Source organism: Podarcis filfolensis (genome assembly GCF_964270895.1).
Source record: "Podarcis filfolensis genome assembly, chromosome: 11".
NCBI classification, from domain to species: domain Eukaryota; kingdom Metazoa; phylum Chordata; class Lepidosauria; order Squamata; family Lacertidae; genus Podarcis; species Podarcis filfolensis.
In genome coordinates, this window is record NC_139613.1 from 45,395,626 (window position 1) to 45,413,907 (window position 18,282).

Sequence of the window (18,282 nt, forward strand, 5' to 3'; positions counted from 1 at the left end):
ATGGAGGAAAATAATAATTGAAAAATATGCAGGGGAAAATATTCTTTTGCTGTTGCGTAAAGAGAAATTGTAGGTTGACTTACAGTGCTGAAAGTGCCTGTTAGAAAGGAACTGAAGTAGAGAGAACCATATATATGTAAATGCTGATGACATCCCAGCCTCAGGAAAATGTACTTTTATCAAGAGGGTGCATTTTAATGAAGAGTTAATATGCAATTGAAGGGAGGAAGAAAGGAATTATTGGCCTGCTTCTTATCTCACTGATATAATAGTACAACAGGAGCAATTCAATGAATGAAGGAAATTAAATTATGGCGGACAGGAATTGGAAGGCGTGTTAGCTTCAAACCTATTGGGAACATATAGACCAGAAGTAGGACTTCATTTTTCAAAGACATCTTCACAGATGATCCAATAGGAACTATCACATTCTAAGGGTGCTTGAGGAATTTGAACTTTATAAATTCCAATAGAAACTGGTCTGATCCACACCTCCTGGACTAATGTGTGTATTGTGAGGCAGCCACCCCCTTCCCAAATGTTCTAGTAAAGCTTCCAGTTTTGAAAACAAAGGCATATTATGAGAGTGAAAAAATATTTGGAAATAAGGTGCCTTGAGCATGGTTTGAACTATGGAAAGGTGGCATACAAATAAAATTATGTACGTATGTTTGTTTGTAACGCCATCCAAGTTGGTGGCCATCACTGCCTCCCGCGGGAGCAAGTTCCATTGTTTGACTATGCGCTACATGATGAAGTACTTTCTTTTATTTATCCTAAATCTTCTAACATTCAGCTTCATTGGACATCACAAGTTACAGTGTTAGAACTAGTTACAGGTAGGTAGCCATGTTGGTCTACCGTAGTCAAAACAAAATAAAAAAATTCCTTCCAGTAGCACCTTGGAGACCGACTAAGTTTGTTACTGGTATGAGCTTTCGTTTGCATGCACACTTCTTCAGATATCTGAAGAAGTGTGCATGCACACGAAAGCTCATACCAATAACAAACTTAGTTGGTCTCTAAAGTGTTAGAACTCTTTGTGTCCCATGGGGGGGGGGGCGTTGTTCACATACAGTAGCATTTGAAGGATCCAGAGTATGGTATTATCCATACCCGTATACCTAAAGCCTAACTGATCGCAGATACTGCCAAGAATGTTACCTTTCATCAGTCAATTATGTCATGTGTGCCAAAACCCCAAAGCAACTTCAGGTACACTGTACAATGGAGGACTCTGATGTGGATAGTGATCAAGCTACTTCCTGGGTGAGGGACCACAAAACAAAGCCTCAGTACCATCTTCTGACTCAGGAGATGCGTCCCTTGGAATACCTTGGTCTTTGCAGCCTAACAGAAGTCCAAGACAACAGAATAAGGTTGTGGTCCTTTATTCAGCCAGCTAGCCAGCTCCACCAGTGAGATGGAGTCTACCACACTTCAGGTCTTCCTAGTCGACACAAGGCTTTCAGTTGGTTCTAGCTCTCTGCAAAAACACCTGTAGATGCCTCAGGAGGAGAATGCTGCAGTCAACTGGGCATCTTGGAGCTGTCCATGGTCCTGTTTCTGCCCACTCTCTTCTCAGTCCTCACTTGGGCCATATGCTGTCTGCTTGCCCTGCAAGACTGAAGCACCCGTTGAAGGGGGCAAGCAAGAGCTATTCCATTCTGTTGTAGTTAGTTCAATTCCATTCTAGGCACGATGTGCTTATGAACTGGAAACTATTCATAGGAGAGCTTCCAAGATGATAAGAGGATCCAGAATAATCAAATATTTACAGGGAGGAAAAGTTTACCCTATTCACTGAAGACAAGATGAGAATAAATTGGTTTAAAGGAAAGGAGACCTAGAATTAGGCTAAACAGTAAGAAGAATTGCTGAGTAGTTCATCTCTGGGACAGATGTTATAGCTTTTACAAGAGTTGTGAGATCTCTTTTTTGGGAGGTTCTGAAGAAAAGTTTAGACCAGACTTCCCCAACCTGATGCCCTCCAGCTGTTTTGGACCACAGTTCCCATAAGCCCAAGGCAGCATGTGGCAGAGGCTGGTGGGAGTTGTAGTCCACAACAGCTGGAGGGCACCAACAAAGGATCAGTTAGACAATCATTGATTGAGAAGGTCATATGTCTGGGATTTTTGCTTTGAGGCAGGGGACTGGATAAAATGAATTTTGCTTTGCCTGATCCCTGTGTGATCCAATTTCAGTATTTAAGTAGATCCTTTGTTTCCATGTTCCATAAGTATTTCTTCAGACTGTAATCCTATGACCATGCTGGTAATGAGTTGTGATCTTATTGGAGTGTATGCACTCAAGGCAGAATCTAGATTGAAGCTGAACACAACAGAACTTACTTTTAAGTAAAATGTTTTGGATCACAGTGCACTGCACTTAACCCTGAGTTTAAGATGGACCCAGACTTGTCAACAGCGGATTAACTTCTAGGTTCCATGACTTTAAGACAGACTGTGAAATTTTGCTCACCATGTATGTATTTTAATGCCATGGGGTTAGACAAATGAAAAGCTATTATAAAATAAATGTGAATAATTCATGGATGTGAGGATGTTGGTGTGAAAGAAAGACTCACCCTGTTACATAAATTATTGATCACAGATTATTATCTAGGCTGTGCTCATAGTGTATGAATGGAGACAGCACACAGGAGAATAAAATAATAGTATGATTTGCATAGGACTCTGATCAAGCATCTCTTAGTGGCTGTGATACCATCACCATTGAGCATCAGTATGTAGCTCTGTAAGAAAGCACTACTTGTTTCTGAAGCATAAGAGATCTGAGGCTAGCGGGGATTTCAGCAAAAGATAGCAACAGCAGGCAGAGAAGAGTCCAGCGGCCCCAGAACTATATAAGGCTGAAAGTTCTTTTAAAAAACAAGCAAACCCTAAGAAATCATGTTGAATGACTCATTATCTCATTGCTCTGTTTGCAGGCTTGGTAGCACCATGACTAGTGTTTATTCTTTTCAAGCACACTCTATTTTTTTATCATTGTTATGGATTGCTGTTATTGCATAATCAATCATAACTGGGGCTCACTTGCAAGGATGAGTGATTTTTGATAACAAGTTCATCAGTACAGAGAGGTGCCTTCTTGCAGCAATCTTTCATACATTGCTGTGAAAGGAATGAGAATATTTGCTTATTCAAGAAATATTGTCCTGCAGAGACTTCATTTGTCACTGCCTTCTGGATGGGCTAAGATCACAGATTCAACCAGTCCAGGAAGTTTTGCTTTCACTCTAAATCGGTTGGGTTAGTTCTTAGTGAAGTCAGCACATGGCTATATCTTAGTGACTATGTAGCATTGTGACATCACTACATGCTCTCTGATTGACTGGGAACATGCAGTGAAGGAAAAATTCTGGGGAGGACCAGCAGCAGCTGATGATGGAACCTGCAAACAGGCCAAAGAAGAACAACCATTCTGGGAAGCCAGATTTGTTGGAGGCAACATTTTGCCCTTCCAGAAAGCACTTTTTCTGTGCTCAAAATCTGAACAGTAGAATATTTGGCTGAGCCCTAATTATAACTGTTGCTTACAGTTCTCGTTATGGCTTTTATTTCATGTTGAGCCAAAAAAAAAGTAGCATGATTGATGACAAAGCAGGACTTTTCCAGGAAAAACAAAGCAAAACCTGAAAAGCGAAATAAATGAGAAAGGACTGGACAAAAAAGAACGGAGGAAAAAGGTAATAACTGACATAAAAAATGTGCTTCTGTTCTCATTGGACCCAGTTGTAAAAAACTAAGCAACCTAAAATCAATAAGAAAAGTATGAGTCCTTGAAGGACCTTTAATATAGGCTGCATTTCCAATTATCTTTAAGGTTCAGCAGTAGTTTACTCCCACACTAATACTGCAGAAAAGTGCTTTGCTTTGGTATTAGTGAGGACAAATTACTGCTGTGTGAGAGGGAGGCTGAAGGGTTTGTTTCGTCCCCACTGACCCATTGTCAGGAGTGCATGCAGGAGCCAGACCCTGTGACTGGTAGGGCCTCACAGGACTGGGGCCTTCCTGAGTTTGGCCTGGAAGGGCAAGGCGCGGCCACACAGGTGAGGCTTGACAGAAGACTCGGAGCACCTGGTGGCAAGGGCCAGGAGGGGTATATAAGACCAGCATTTCCCTCTTGCTCTTTGCCACAGCAACATGCTACCCACCTAGCTGTGCTTCGGCTTCCTGACTCCTGGTATCTTGACTCCTGGACCCTTGGCTTCCTGACTACTGGTATTCTGACTCCTGGACCCTTGGCTTCCTGACTCCTGGTTTCCTGACTCTTGGACCTTTGGCTTCCTGACTCCTGGTTTCCTGACTCTTGGACCCTTGGCTTCCTGACTCATAGACTCTTGACTTCCTGGCCCTTGGATTGCTGATTCCTGCTTCCCGACCTCTAACCCAGTCCCAACGTACCAAGCCAGGACTCTGACTGCCCATAACCTGAACCGTGACACCCATTCCCTATGAGAGTCTTCTTCCTGCCTATTGGGGAAAAGGCACTCAGGGTGTCCTTAGGTTGCAAGTCAGGTGCAGCCTGCATAGGATGGAATGCATGACATTGCTATGCATCTCATTGCTCTATTCCCCAAATGCTAGAATCATGGGTAGCCTGAAGTTGTAGAAGCATATTTGAAATGCTTCACAGAGCACTCTACCGTGAGATGTATAATTTCATTGTAAGTACAGGGCTCATCTCAGGAGTCTTCTCCATGTGTGTAACCAATGGAAGGAGAGGGCAGTGAGACCACACCTACTAGCCCTGATGTCGGCACATCTGTCATGCGCCAAACACAACATTGGACAGTGTGTGTGTGTTATGTACATGCAGCTGCACACAGATAAGATCTGCACTCCAAGGGGAGCCCTGTGCCATCAGGATAGCTGCTGGCATGGAGAACCTCCATGCATACAACTGTATGAGCACCAACCACCTTGCCAGTGTTCTGTTCGATGCACTTCTATCACAGACCCTCCAAATGTCCCTGTTTTACAGGGACATCCCTGATTTAGAGAAGCCGTCCTGATTTCAGATTTGATCCCGGAATGTCCTGCTTTTCCTTTAAAAGGTAAAGGTAAAGGGACCCCCTGACCATTAGGTCCAGTTGTGGCCGACTCTGGGGTTGTGACGCTCATCTTGTTTTATTGGCCAAGGGAGCCGGCGTACAGCTTCCGGGTCATGTAGCCAGCATGACTATGCCACTTCTGGCAAATTAGGACGTCCCTATTTTCATTGGAGAAATGTTGGAGGGTATGGTAGGATGTTCTTATTTTCATTGGAGATATGTTGAAGGGTATGGAGTTATCCAACCCCTGAGTCAAGGAGATAAATAATTATACAACCTTCAGAAGACATCCAAAGGCAGCCCTGTACAGTGGTACCTCGGGTTACAGACGTTTCAGGTTACAGACTCTTCAGGTTACAGACTCCGCTAACCCAGAAATAGTACCTCAGGTTAAGAACTTTACTTCAGGATGAGAACAGAAATCGTGTGGCGGCAGCAGGAGGCTCTATTAGCTAAAGTGGTACCTCAGGTTAAGAGCGGACCTCCGGAATGAATTAAGTTCTTAACCAGAGGTACCACTGTATAGGGAAGTATTTTTCAATGTTTAATGCTTTATTATGTTTTTTATATATGTTGGAAGCCGCCCAGAGTGGCTGAGGCAATACAGTCAGATGTGTGGGGTATAAATAGTAACATTTTCATTATGGAATGGGATGTACCTATTTTCATTGGAGAAATGTTGGAGGGTATGGCATCAGGGTTAGGACTTGAAAGCTGCCCATTCATATGTTTGCTTTACAAACAGATGAGCCTGTTGTTGAAGACACCATATTCAGCAGAGTCTGCAACAGCAGTGAAGACTCAGTGCCATTTTTCTAGAAAGAGGTTCCAGAACCTCCCTTCTTCTCTTATAATGGCAATGGTGCCCACCTGAGAGGGGCCAGAACTGAGTTCCAGTGAGTTCTGGCTTTTAAAAAGCCTAGGTTATACTGAAGTGTTAGATATTCACATACCTCATTCCACCCAGGGCAATTGTGGTTTTACCCAGCTTGTCTGAATGCTACCATGTTGAGAGTTGCTGGTACTACTTTGCTAAAATCAGCACAGATCTATTTTTGATGCCTGGTTGCAATTACAATTCTTCCCTCGCTTTCCTGCCTTTCCACAACCTTGAGTGTAGCTCCCTATCTGAAAAGCTTTACATTAAAAAAAACAAACACGGACCTACGAACTAACTGGAATAATTAGTGCTGTAATTAAAGAGCTGAATTACAGTCTGTTGTTCTTGGAGTAAGATGAGCAGATGGCATATGTGCTAAAAAGCAAATTTTAGCAAAATGAGATGCCTAATTTGTTCTCTGCTTAATGGCACTGCTTATTGAAAATATAAAATCCATGGATTAGGTATCAACAGGATTTGAGTGATTTTGCTGTGCACCTGTATTTCACCTTGTGATTAGTCCTGTTTGAAAATGCTGCCTGAGTTGGAGGTATGTGATGACCAAACCGCTCTTGAAAACCTTATAAATAAGTAAGGGCTTTTGGAGACACCTGGGGATGTAATGTAATGCAATAATAATGTGCTATAATCATTGCTTCATAGCAAAGAAAAGCTTATAGGCATGTAAAAAACCACATTTTTGCTTCTGTCTTAAACATAACAGAGTTTCTAGAACGTAGTGAAAAACAGTGAACAAAAATGCATACCATAATTTTTATTTAAAAATCTTCATCTTTCAAGGAGCTGCAAGGCTCTCTGTTTATTTTGATTTGGTTTGGGTTGGGGTTTTTTTGCTGATATAGACTGAACAAGGCCACCTCTCTGGAGATTCTAGGAAGCAGATCATACATGACCTAATGAAATGGTATACATTTTTTTATTATTTTTGTAATTGCAAGAGTTCATTTTAAGTGACAATCCTATACATACGTACCTGGGAGTAAGCTCCATTGAACCTCATGCGGCTTACTTCTGAGTAGACTTGCACAGCCTTGTGCTGTTAGTAGTATCTGAACTATGGAGCTTTGTAAAGGTAAATCCAGACATGCAGCTAACAAAAGCAGGGATTGTTACATTGTAAATATTTTCTTGCCTTGCTTAAATCTACTTTTATAAGAAGATGCATCCATACAGAAATATACTAGAAGTTCCAGTTATCTGATTGTGTCAGCTATTTTGTGGAGCACAGGGGGGGAAGCTGAAACCATAAGTTTCAAATATCTAAGTAAGAGTAAAATGCAATACCACATGGTGAATAATAATGTACACTGAGAAAGATGGGCATTCCTCTAGGAATTGCATTGTGTGGAGGACCTTCTACAAAAACAATGACCCATTTAAATCTGAAACTGACAATAAGGTATGTCTTAAATCTCAAAAATGATTTTTATTTGGTTTTACAAATTCATTCACACTCAAAATCACAAATAATAAACATTACACAAGATTCTTCCGAATCTCTAGATTCTCAAGATTCTTCCGAATCCCCTCCTTGGGTTCTTTAGTTAAACTTTTCAACTGCAAGTCCTCCTCGTTTTTCAGTCCTCCATTGTATCCAAAGTCTGTGTAACATTACAAGAGTTATTTAAGACCTGCCAAAGAGTTCAAATGTTTACAGTGGTCTGTCAAATATAAAATAAATTTCTCCCATTCTTTCTTGAAGTTTTGATCCTCCTGGTTTCTGATCTTCCCAGTCATTCTTTCCATCTCTGCACAGTCCATTAGTTTAGTCTGCCAGTCCACTCTGGTAGGGACCTTGTTGTCTTTCCAACTCTGGGCAAGCAGCATCCTTGCAGCTGTTGTAGCAGACATAAACAGTCAGGTATGTCTTAAATCTCATTCTGGTTCTCACTACTACTTAACTATTCATCCTTACTCTGGTTTCTCTTCAGATCATATAAACCTTAACTGTACCTCTATTTGCATCCACACCTTCCCATTTGCTCCTAAAACAGATCCTACATTAATGCTCTCCAAACTGAATATCTCCTTTGTTGACTGGCAAGGACCTTCCAGTGTACTATAATCATTTGTTTCTGTTCTCCTCACTCATTTCTTTTTTCTTATTTTTAAATATATTTTTATTAAAGATTTCTTGGTTTACAAAAGTATGTGCAATGTCTCTTTTTTCAAGTTACATTTTCTACAGATCAGTTTCATTTGTCAAGACATTAGTGTTACGTTAGGAAGAAAAGGGGGAAACAGAGAAAGAGGTGAGTGGCGAGTGGCTAGTGAAGGCAATACTTGTATTCTACTTAGTGTATGTGTCAGTGTCACTTGTGTGGGTTCTCTTTACTATTCACTTGTTGTATTTCTTTGGTGGTGAGAGAGGTTGGGGTTGGTCTAGGGTGTGGTTGGTTGTCTTTGATTGGCTGTGGTGAGCTTTGTTTTCGGGTGGGGGGGTATGTGTGTGTGTTATTGGATCAGGTTAGCCAGATTGATTCGAATGCTGTTGGTGGGTTCTTGTTGTCTTGCTGGGCTGTGTATGTGATAAAGGGTAACCATATTGAGGTGAAGGTTTCTTCTTCTGTTTGTCCCCATGTCAGTTTCAGTTTGTTGGTTAGTTTTTCTAATAAGGCTGTTTCCCATAATACAGTGGTACCTCAGGTTACAGATGCTTCAGGTTACAGACTCCACTAACCCAGAAATAGTACCTCTGGTTAAGAACTTTGCTTCAGGATGAGAACAGAAATTGTGCAGCGGCAGCATGGCGGCAGCAGGGGGTCCCACTAGCTAAAGTGGTACCTCAGGTTAAGAACAGTTTCAGGTTAAGAACGGACCTCCAGAATGAATTAAGTTCTTAACCCAAGGTGCCACTGTATTTGATACCATTGGTCTATGCTTACTCCTGACAGGCCCCTCCAGTATAAGGTTACCAGACATCCCCATTTCCCGGGGACAGTCCCCGGATTTACAAATCAGTCCCCTGACAAAATCCATCTATTTAGTAGGAAGTTGAAAAGTGTCCCTGGATTCATTGAAAAAAATCTAGTAACCTTACTCCAGTAGACGTAATCAAAAAACAATGGATGACATAGGCTATGAGATTAATCCTCACTCATTTCTGATGCCAGCATCAGGCCCAGTGATTACCCACTTCTTTTCTCTATAAACCTGACTGATAAATCCAGAATCATGTTCCCAGTCATTATTCAAAAGTAATCACCCTGAAAAATATGGTGTTTTACTGAGTTGATAGCAAACATCTTACTTTTAGAGAAGGGGATAAATGATTCAGAAAAGAAAATACACGAGCATATCACCAGGACAATCTCGTCCCATTTCATATTGTTGAATACTTTGTTAATAAAAGTTAATCATGGTTTTAACTCTTATACATATTCTGATCAAGTTGCAAGTCTCATTTTAACGGCTTGGCAGGATCTAAGAGTTTTATTTCCTGGTGCCTCTAAGTGCTATATAATTATATACAAAGCATTCATGTCCACTGCTGGCTTCTAATGACAAGAGAAAAACATCTAAATAATAAGAAAGGAAGCCTGAACACTGTGCACTGTCAAATTAAAAGCATGGTTAGCTGCTGCCTAATAGCAAACCTTTATCCTTTAAGGTGGTGTGTGTTTTTAATTCCATTGGTACAATGAGGACACAGTAGCAGACTTCTTGTGTTCAAAATTGAAAGTTTTGAACAGCACAATGTGAACCAGGTCTACTCAGAAGTCCTATTGAATTCAATGGTGCTAGTGGCAGACTTTGGGGTCTCAAATTTCAGTGGTGCCCTGCGCGATGCCAAAATTCAGCACACACACACCCCTCTCTCTTCATTCTAAATCATAGTTGCAGTGTCCCTAGTGGCACCCCAGAATTTTGCACCCAGTGCGACGAAACATGTAGCACTCACCTAAATCTACCTCTGATGGGGCTTGCTTCCAAGCTAGTGGGCTAAAAGTGTTTACAGTAGATTACGCTATATAAAAATAATCAGTATTTATGCTTGCTTGGAAATTTCAGCTAGTGCAGAATTTGGTGGCCAAGTTGTTCATTGGGGCAAAATGGTTTGAGCATATTACGGCATTCCTAGTCCGACTGCATTGGCTACCAATTAGTTTCTGGGCCCCATTCAAAGTGCTGGTTTTGATCTATAAAGCCTTAAATGGCTTAGGACTGCAATACCTCAAGGACTGCCTCTTTGCATATGAACCTACCCAGACTTTGAGATCATTATCTGAGGCCCTTCTTCATGTACCTTCTCCACGAGGTCCAGAGGGTGATAACATGAGAACAGGCCTTCTTTTTGCAGTGGCTCCTCATTTGTGGAATGTTCTCTCCAGGGAGGTTCAGTTGATGCCTTCATTTTACACTTTTAGGTGCCAGGCAAAAACTTTCCTCTTTAACCAGACTTTTGGCTGATTCGACATCCAATGCGCTTTTAAAATGTGTTGCGGGTAGTGGTGGTTATTGAATGGTTGTTCCTGGTTTTGTATTTTATGTTTTTGTTATGTATTTTATGTCTTTATGTTGTAACCGACCTGAGACCTGCAGGTATAGATAGGGTGGTATACAGATTTATAAAATAATAAAATAATAATTATTATATATAAACTTTTACTTTTCATTGTCCTGTTTTCAAGGTTACTTCTATGCTACCACACTTCTGTGTAGATCCGTCACCCATTTAGAAAGAGCTAGGTAGATGTCCTTCATGCAGTAAGAGTGCACCTTCATAATACCTTATAAATTAAGTGGGCACATTGCAGTAAATAGCAATGGCACTGCAGCACACTTGCACAACAAATCCATGTTTCGTTTTATTTCTGGGAATAAAAGTAATGAAAACTATAGTACCAATTGCAGGACAACCGCTTAACAGTGGTGGCTAATAAACTGTAAAAAAAGAAGTAAAAATAAATCAATACTATTACTTAATATGTGCTTCATCTAGATTTGAACCAAATGAGCTGAGGGGAAAGAATGCTTTAAGATTAGTTAGAGAATTTCAAATGCTGTTGCCTACCTGAAAACTGACTTTCTTTGGATTGGGTTCATCAAGTATTTTGGACTGGTCTGTAGGTTAAGTTTATTGTATGCTTCCTGCTAACCTAGCAGTTTGAAAGCACACCAAAAATGCAAGAAGATAAATAGGTACCGCTCTGGTGGGAAGGTAAACATGCTTCTGTGCACTGCTCTGGTTTTGCCAGAAGCGGCTCAGTCATGCTGTCCACATGACCTGGAAGCTGTCTATGGACAAACACTGGCTCCCTCGGCCAGTAAAGCTAGATGAGCTCCACAACCCCAGAGTCATTTGCGACTGGACTTAATTGTCAGGGGTCCCTTTACCTTTACCTTTCCCTAGCTGCCCAGGGTAGCATAAGCAAAGGAAAAGGGGTGGGGGTGGGTAATCTAACTCACGGCAGTAGAAATCCTTTCAGAAACCTGCACTTCAGACAGGGTGAATTACAGAGCTAATATTAATATGGCTTTCCTCATTACAGTCACGAGGATGTGAGATTATAGAGTGCACCTACTGTAAGTAGCAATTGGGGGCGAGCAGTGAGGTGGTCAGGTTTGCTGATGACAGCCAAATATTCAGGGTGATAAAATTGAAAAAGCTATTCTAAGAAGCTCCAAAAGAATCTCTCCAAATGGTGTGATGATGCTTTAAAACAGCAACTACAGTTCAATGTAACTAAATGCAAAATAGTACACATGGAGCATCTTAACATTACATCTGCACTGATGGGTCTGGAACTGGGCAGGAAAGAGACCTTGGGATAGTGACAGATTGCTCAGAGAAAACATTGAACCAATGTGCAGCAGCTATGAAAATGGCAAATTTGGTGCTAGGGATAATTGGGAAAGGGACTGAAAATAAATCTGGGATTTGCTACTGTATCTCCACTTTGACTCAGTGAACCCCCTCACGCTGGTATTCCCATCAGGCAGATGTGGCAGATTTTCACCAGAATCACACTCTGCTATGTCTACCACAATGCTCTGCCCTGGTGGCAGTTCTTTCCTGTCTCTTGCTGCCTGTGATGACTGCAGAGCATGGGATGGCTCAGCTGGTAGAGCATGAAGACTTATAATCTCGGAGTCATGGGTCTGAGGCCCATGTTAGGTGGGGAGTTGAACTAGATGATTCTCATGGCCCCTTCCAACTCTACAATTCTACGATTCTATAGTTCTATGATTATCCACTTATGAGTTAGAACAATTTACAATAGAATAAAGATAAAAGGTAAATAATGGGAGCAGCTGGTGCTGTGGTCTAAACCACTGAGCCTCTTGGGTTTGCCGATCGGAATGTTGGCGGTTTGAATCCCAGCGATGGAGTGAGCGCCCGTTGCTCTGTTCCAGCTCCTGCCAACCTAGCAGTTCGAAAGCATGCCGGTGCAGTTAAATAGATACCTCTGCAGCAGGAAGGGTGTGCTCTGGTTTCCATCACTGTGTCCCATTGTGCCAGAAGCTACTGTTAGGTCCATCATGAGACGTCCACCAGCTTCTAAGCCAAGTGCTTTTGTGACATCACAAGAAACCCACAGCCAATGGCAACAGCTGGGGAGGCAATATCTGCATTGCTTTGAGCTTCACAATGGCAGGTGGACCTATCAGTGATTGTGTGCTTGTTTATTTGGGACACGGGTGGAGCTGTGGTCTAAACCACTGAACATCTTGGGCTTGCCGATCAGAAGGTAGGCGATTTGAATCCCAGCGATGGTGTGAGCTCCCATTGCTCTGTCCCAGCTCCTGCTGACCTTGCAGTTCAAAAGCACGTCAAAGTGCAAGTAGATAAATAGGTTCCACTGTGGCGGAAAGGTAAATGGTGTTTCTGTGCGCTGCTCTGGTTTCGCCAGAAGCAGCTTAGTTATGCTGGCCACATGACCCGCAAAAACTGTCTGCGGACAAATGCCGGCTCCATCGGCCTGTAAAGTGAGATGAACACCTCAACCCCAGAGTTGTCTGTGACTGGACTTTACCTTTACCTTTATCCTTCCTCCCCACCCAGCTATATTTTGGCTTTAATCCACAATGTAGTGATTTTAATGGGATTTACTTACTTTTTCCACACTAAGCTCATCGCTCTGAACTGGGCTTCTTTCAGCTATCTTTTAACCTCATCTTTAAAAAATATTCAAAAAGCACGTCAAAGTGCGAGTAGATAAATATGTACCGCTCCAGCAGGAAGGTAAATGGCGTTTCCATGCGCTGCTCTGGTTTCACCAGAAGCGGCTGAGTCATACTGGCCATATGACCTGGAAAAACTGTCTGCGGACAAATGTCAGCTCCCTTGGCCAACTGAGATGAGCGCCACAACCCCAGAGTCGTTCACGACTGGACTTAACTGTCAGGGGTCCTTTACCTTTACCTTTTTATAAAAAAAGATAATCCAGTTCAAGTTTTATTGCGGCAAAAGCCAGTGACACTAAACACCACAAGATCAAACAAAAAGAAATCAACAACAACATCAGGAAAAAAAAAGATTACACAAGGGAACTTCGCAGTGTGCCATTCAACAGAAGAGATTTACGCTTCCTGATTACTAAAGTGCAAAATTTGGCCACCTCATATGATATTGAGCTTGAGGAATCTTCCAGAAGGTATTTTCGTAGAATTTCGGGGGAGGATTCCAAATAATGTTGTAGGGGTATAAATTTTGATAAAAGCGGCAAAATAAGTTGAACTTGTTCTTCACTATAAAATTCACAAAATAGAAGGATGTGTGTGACAGATTCTACCTTATTAGACATACAGGGGCAGAGACGCGCATGCATTGGTACCCGCGTGAATTTGCCGTACAGCACTGCTGAGGGCATTGTCTCAAAGCGGGCTCTAGAGAAAGCCCATCTATAAGCTTCATTAGTGATGTTAGTTAAGTAAGGGGCAGCTGCAAAATTAGGCCAAGCTTTTAAGCATCTATACGTCTCCAGGAGTAGGGCGACTTCTTGTTGTTATTCGGCATCGTAAAGTCTCTGAGTGATAATTGCTTTTGCCTTGTTCGGAGTTTCAATAAAAAGATTTTCAGGGTTTAGGCCAATTTGTTTGATCTTATTAGTTATTTGCATAAGCCAAGGAGGATAGGGAGCTGCGGCCAGGAAGCAAGGTAACAGTCCCTTAGGACTACTACTACTACTGAAAAAAAGATAATTAATATTTAAATCTCATTGAAGTCATGGGTCTTCATTAAATGATCAGATATTAACCTCTTTATTTCAGCAGGACTTATGTGCATCTTACCTTTTCTGGATGGAACCTGAAGCATGGTAGAAAGAAGATGGTTTTTATGCATAGATCTGTAATGCCTGCTGATCTTTTGGATCTGATGGCCTCCAGCCAACATTTCAGGGGTAGAATCATGCTTTGAATCCTATACTTTCAACGGGAGAGGTTTATTATTTATTATTTTATTTATATACCACCTAATTAGAATTGCCTCTAAACAGTGTGCAAATAACTCAGTACAAAATATAAAAATCAGAACTATAAAATCAGAATTCAAGTAAGATGTTTGCCAGAATTTTTTATTTTTTAAAAAAAAAAACCTCAAGGCATGGGAGAGGGCCTGTTTGACCTCACTGGAAAGACAGTTCTGGACAATTGGGCTAACAATGCTGAACAAACAATTCATTGTGGATATGATGTTTTATTGTGCTTTCAATTCTGTTGTGAACTGCCCAGAGTGGCTGGGGAAACCCAGCCAGATGAGCGGAGTATAAATTCTTATTCTTATTCTTAGCCATAGGAGACCACTAACTCATACCCTCCAACATTTATCTGATGAAAATAGGGACAGCCCATTCCATAATGATAATTTTACTATTTATACCCCACACATCTTACTGGGTTGCCCCAGCCACCCAGGGCAGCTTCCAACACATATAAAAAAGAATAAAACATTAAACATTTTTTTAAAAAAACTTCCCTATACAGAATTGCCTTCAGATGGCTTAGGGGTTGGATAACTCCATACCTTCCAACATTTCTCCAATAAAAATTGGGACGTCCTAAGGAAAAGTGGGACATTCCGGGATCAAATCAGAAACCGGGACGGCTTCTCTAAATCAGGGATGTCCCTGGAAAATAGGGACTCTTGGAGGGTGTGCTAACGGTGACTTCCTGAGAGGCCTCAGGAATCAGGCAGGTATATAATGAATCAGGTGGTCCTTGAGATATCCTGGATCCAAGATGTTAAGGGCCTTGTAAAATAATGCAAGAGATGTAAACATGTTATTTAATCATCCACTAACATAATGAAAATGGTAATCTATTAGCTTTGAGTGATGGTGGTGGTGGTGGTCTTTATGGTGACTTCAAATCTATGTGCAAAACACTGAGGTTAAAAATAAACATAAGCTCAGCCCAGGGCATACAGCATAAAGTGAAACAAAGCTTTTTTAAGTGTCTTCAAAGATTCTGGAATATTGAAAGCAGTTATTTTCTGACTTTCTTTTTCTGATTCACATCAGTTTCCCTGACTTCCTGATCCCTTTCATACAGCTGGGTATCAAGTTGACTAATTCCAAACACACACATTATAACTCTAACAGATTTATTATGACACAAGATTTCATTGACTAAAGCCCATGACATCCGATGTAGAGTTTGGGTTTATTTTCAAAGCCCCACATTTTCCCTCTCGCCTGTAAATATTGATATCTACACTCCACACTGTTAGTCCCACTGCATTTAATAGACAAAGACAGATAAACTTTAAGAATCAGCTACTGCGACAGTGATGATACCAACATAGGCACACTGGATAATCCTTTTCATCTCACATGTTGTCAAAAAAAAAAGGTGGGTGCATTATTAGGATGATCTGTTATCGGGCCTTGATAAGGACCAACCTTCTATCAACTGTGAAAACACAGTGATAAAACCTTGCTACAAGCCATTCACCATTATTATGTCGGAAATTACAAAAAAAAGGAAAATGGCATAGGAAGTTAGAAATCCATCCTCTGGCTGCGTTTGACATTTCCAATTTAAAGAAAATGTCTTTTGTCTGAAATGGAAAGTATGATGATGTATTTAATCTGTACATCTTTTGGAAAGATGTAAGGGTGAAAAAACCCCAGAAACCATGACACACTCCTTTGCTAGTTTTCCTCTCATTCCTTGGAATAAGCAATGTGAAAAACTAGATACTAACCGTACAACTCTGCACTGTTACCCATAACTCATTCTTACAGGGTTTGATGGGACTTTCTCCCAGGTAGGCATGCATATGATTTTTTATTTTATTTTATTTTTATGTATGTATTTGTTTACTTATAAAACGTATATCCTACATTTCATCACAAGTAATCTCAGAGTGGGTCACAAAGTGTATTTTTAAAAAATATAATAGCCAATAAAGTCAAAATACAAAAGTACAATGTAAAAATATTAGTCACTAATACATACATTAAATACAATACAAACAGCATGGTCATGTTGCCCAGTGTCCAGCATGCCCATACACCATCAATTCATGAGGCCTAGTAGAAGAGAATGCTATTTAGTTGGTGCTGATTGATGGACAATGAAGGTGCCCATCAAAGCTGATCAGAGAGTATGTTCCACAACTGGGATGCTATTGCTGACAAGGCCCTCTGGCAAATTATAAATTTCTTGCTTTCAGCCAAGAAAACAGCCTCAGTTCTACCTATCTCAAGGCCTGAGGTCTCCACAGCTGACCTCAAATATTTCTTCTGGCCTATTGTTACACAAAAATTTGGGGGTCACAGAAATATAAGACACAGCCCTAGTTTCTCTCTCTCTTTCAAGTAATTTACAATCACTTATATTTAACCTTAACCACCTTTCTACTGCCCATTAACCTAGTTGGGAAGAAATGACAAAATGGCAAATTATTCTCAGTACTGAAAATTGTATTGTTGGCAATATCAAAGCATTAGAAAGTAGATGGATGGGGTTTTTCCCCCCTGTAAAAGAATTAAAAACTACCGACTTTCTGGATTTGTTACAAATAGAATAGCCTGTTTGAAAGATCAACACCGGCAAAAATTGAATTGCCGTAATAGTTCTTTAATAGCCACATTTGAGCATTTGGTAACACATTGCTTTCCTCTGGAACAGCAACCTTAAATGCTGTAATTTATTATAACTTAGCCACAGTGATATTTTTGCTAACCTTTCCAAGTATCCAAGAGTTCAAGGAACAGCAGTGCTGGATGCTGTGCTATCCTGACCGATACATATTATTACAGCTCAGTCTGCTAAAGCTTCCTGTGAAAATTGTAGCTGGACCATGTAAGTGATTTGTAAGGTTCTGAAATCCCCCCGTATATTACTACATAAACTTTAATGGTAAATGAAATGCCTAGATAATAGGAGCCATGATAAAATGGTATGTAATCTGTTAATACAAAGGAATTAGGAGTCACAGGGAAAAATACAGCTACATGTTTGCCAGAAGTAGCTTATCAGAATTGAAGATTAAAGTTGAAATCCCTGTGGTGCAGCTTATAGTGTGAAAATCCTATTTTTGCTTTACAAATCTTGCCTCTCAGTCAAATATTATCCATGCATTCAAGAAACGCATCCGGTGCCCAGTACAAGCACAGGACTTTTCAGCACTGATTTCAGGAAAGCCGCTATTTTCCATCTGTTGGTAACCCTTCAGCAGACAATTTGAATATGACTCTCTGCTCCATGGAAGCTGCCCTGAGAATTAAAAAAAACGGAAGGAGAAGAGAAAGACTAATTGCCAAAGCCAGTTCAGTAAATGTAAAAGATGCTTGGCTGTACATGACATGGTTTTTCCAGCACCATGCTCTGAAATATTTGAAAGACGATTTCTTACCCACAGATCCTCTTGTGTGTTAAGATAACAGGGGTGGCAGTTCAGCAGGGTGGCAGTTGGGGAGAGGAAATTCTCCTTGGCAGCTCCTAAACTGTGGAATCCCCTCCTTGCAGAGGGGTGTGTCTCGCTCCTTTCTTCTATAGCTTTTGATAACCTCTTTGACAGCTTAAGGACACAGGTGGCGTTGTGTGTTAAACCACAGAGCCTAGAACTTGCCGATCAGAAGGTCTGCAGCTTGAATCCCTGTGACGGGGTGAGCTCCTGTTGCTTGCTCCTGCCAACCTAGCAGTTCAAAAGCATGTCAAAGTGCAAGTAGATAAATAGGTACCACTCCGGTGGAAAGGTAAATGGTGTTTCCGTGTGCTGCTCTGGTTCGCCAGAAGCGGCTTAGTCATGCTGGCCACATGACCTAGAAGTTATACGCTGGCTCCCTTGGCCAATAAAGCGAGATGAGCACCGCAACCCCAGAGTCGGTCACAACTGGACCTAATGGTCAGG

At 41.2% G+C, this 18,282-nt stretch overlaps 1 long non-coding RNA gene across 1 annotated transcript; it reads right to left on the reverse strand.

Annotated features, from left to right (window-relative positions):
* Positions 1 to 7,384: 7,384 nt before the first annotated feature.
* LOC310745125 lies at positions 7,385 to 18,053 on the reverse strand. The gene is made up of 3 exons (XR_014539962.1): positions 17,785 to 18,053; positions 14,214 to 14,343; positions 7,385 to 7,813 (listed from the first exon to the last, which is right to left on the reverse strand). It is a non-coding gene; the product is annotated as an uncharacterized lncRNA (long non-coding RNA).
* Positions 18,054 to 18,282: the final 229 nt, after the last annotated feature.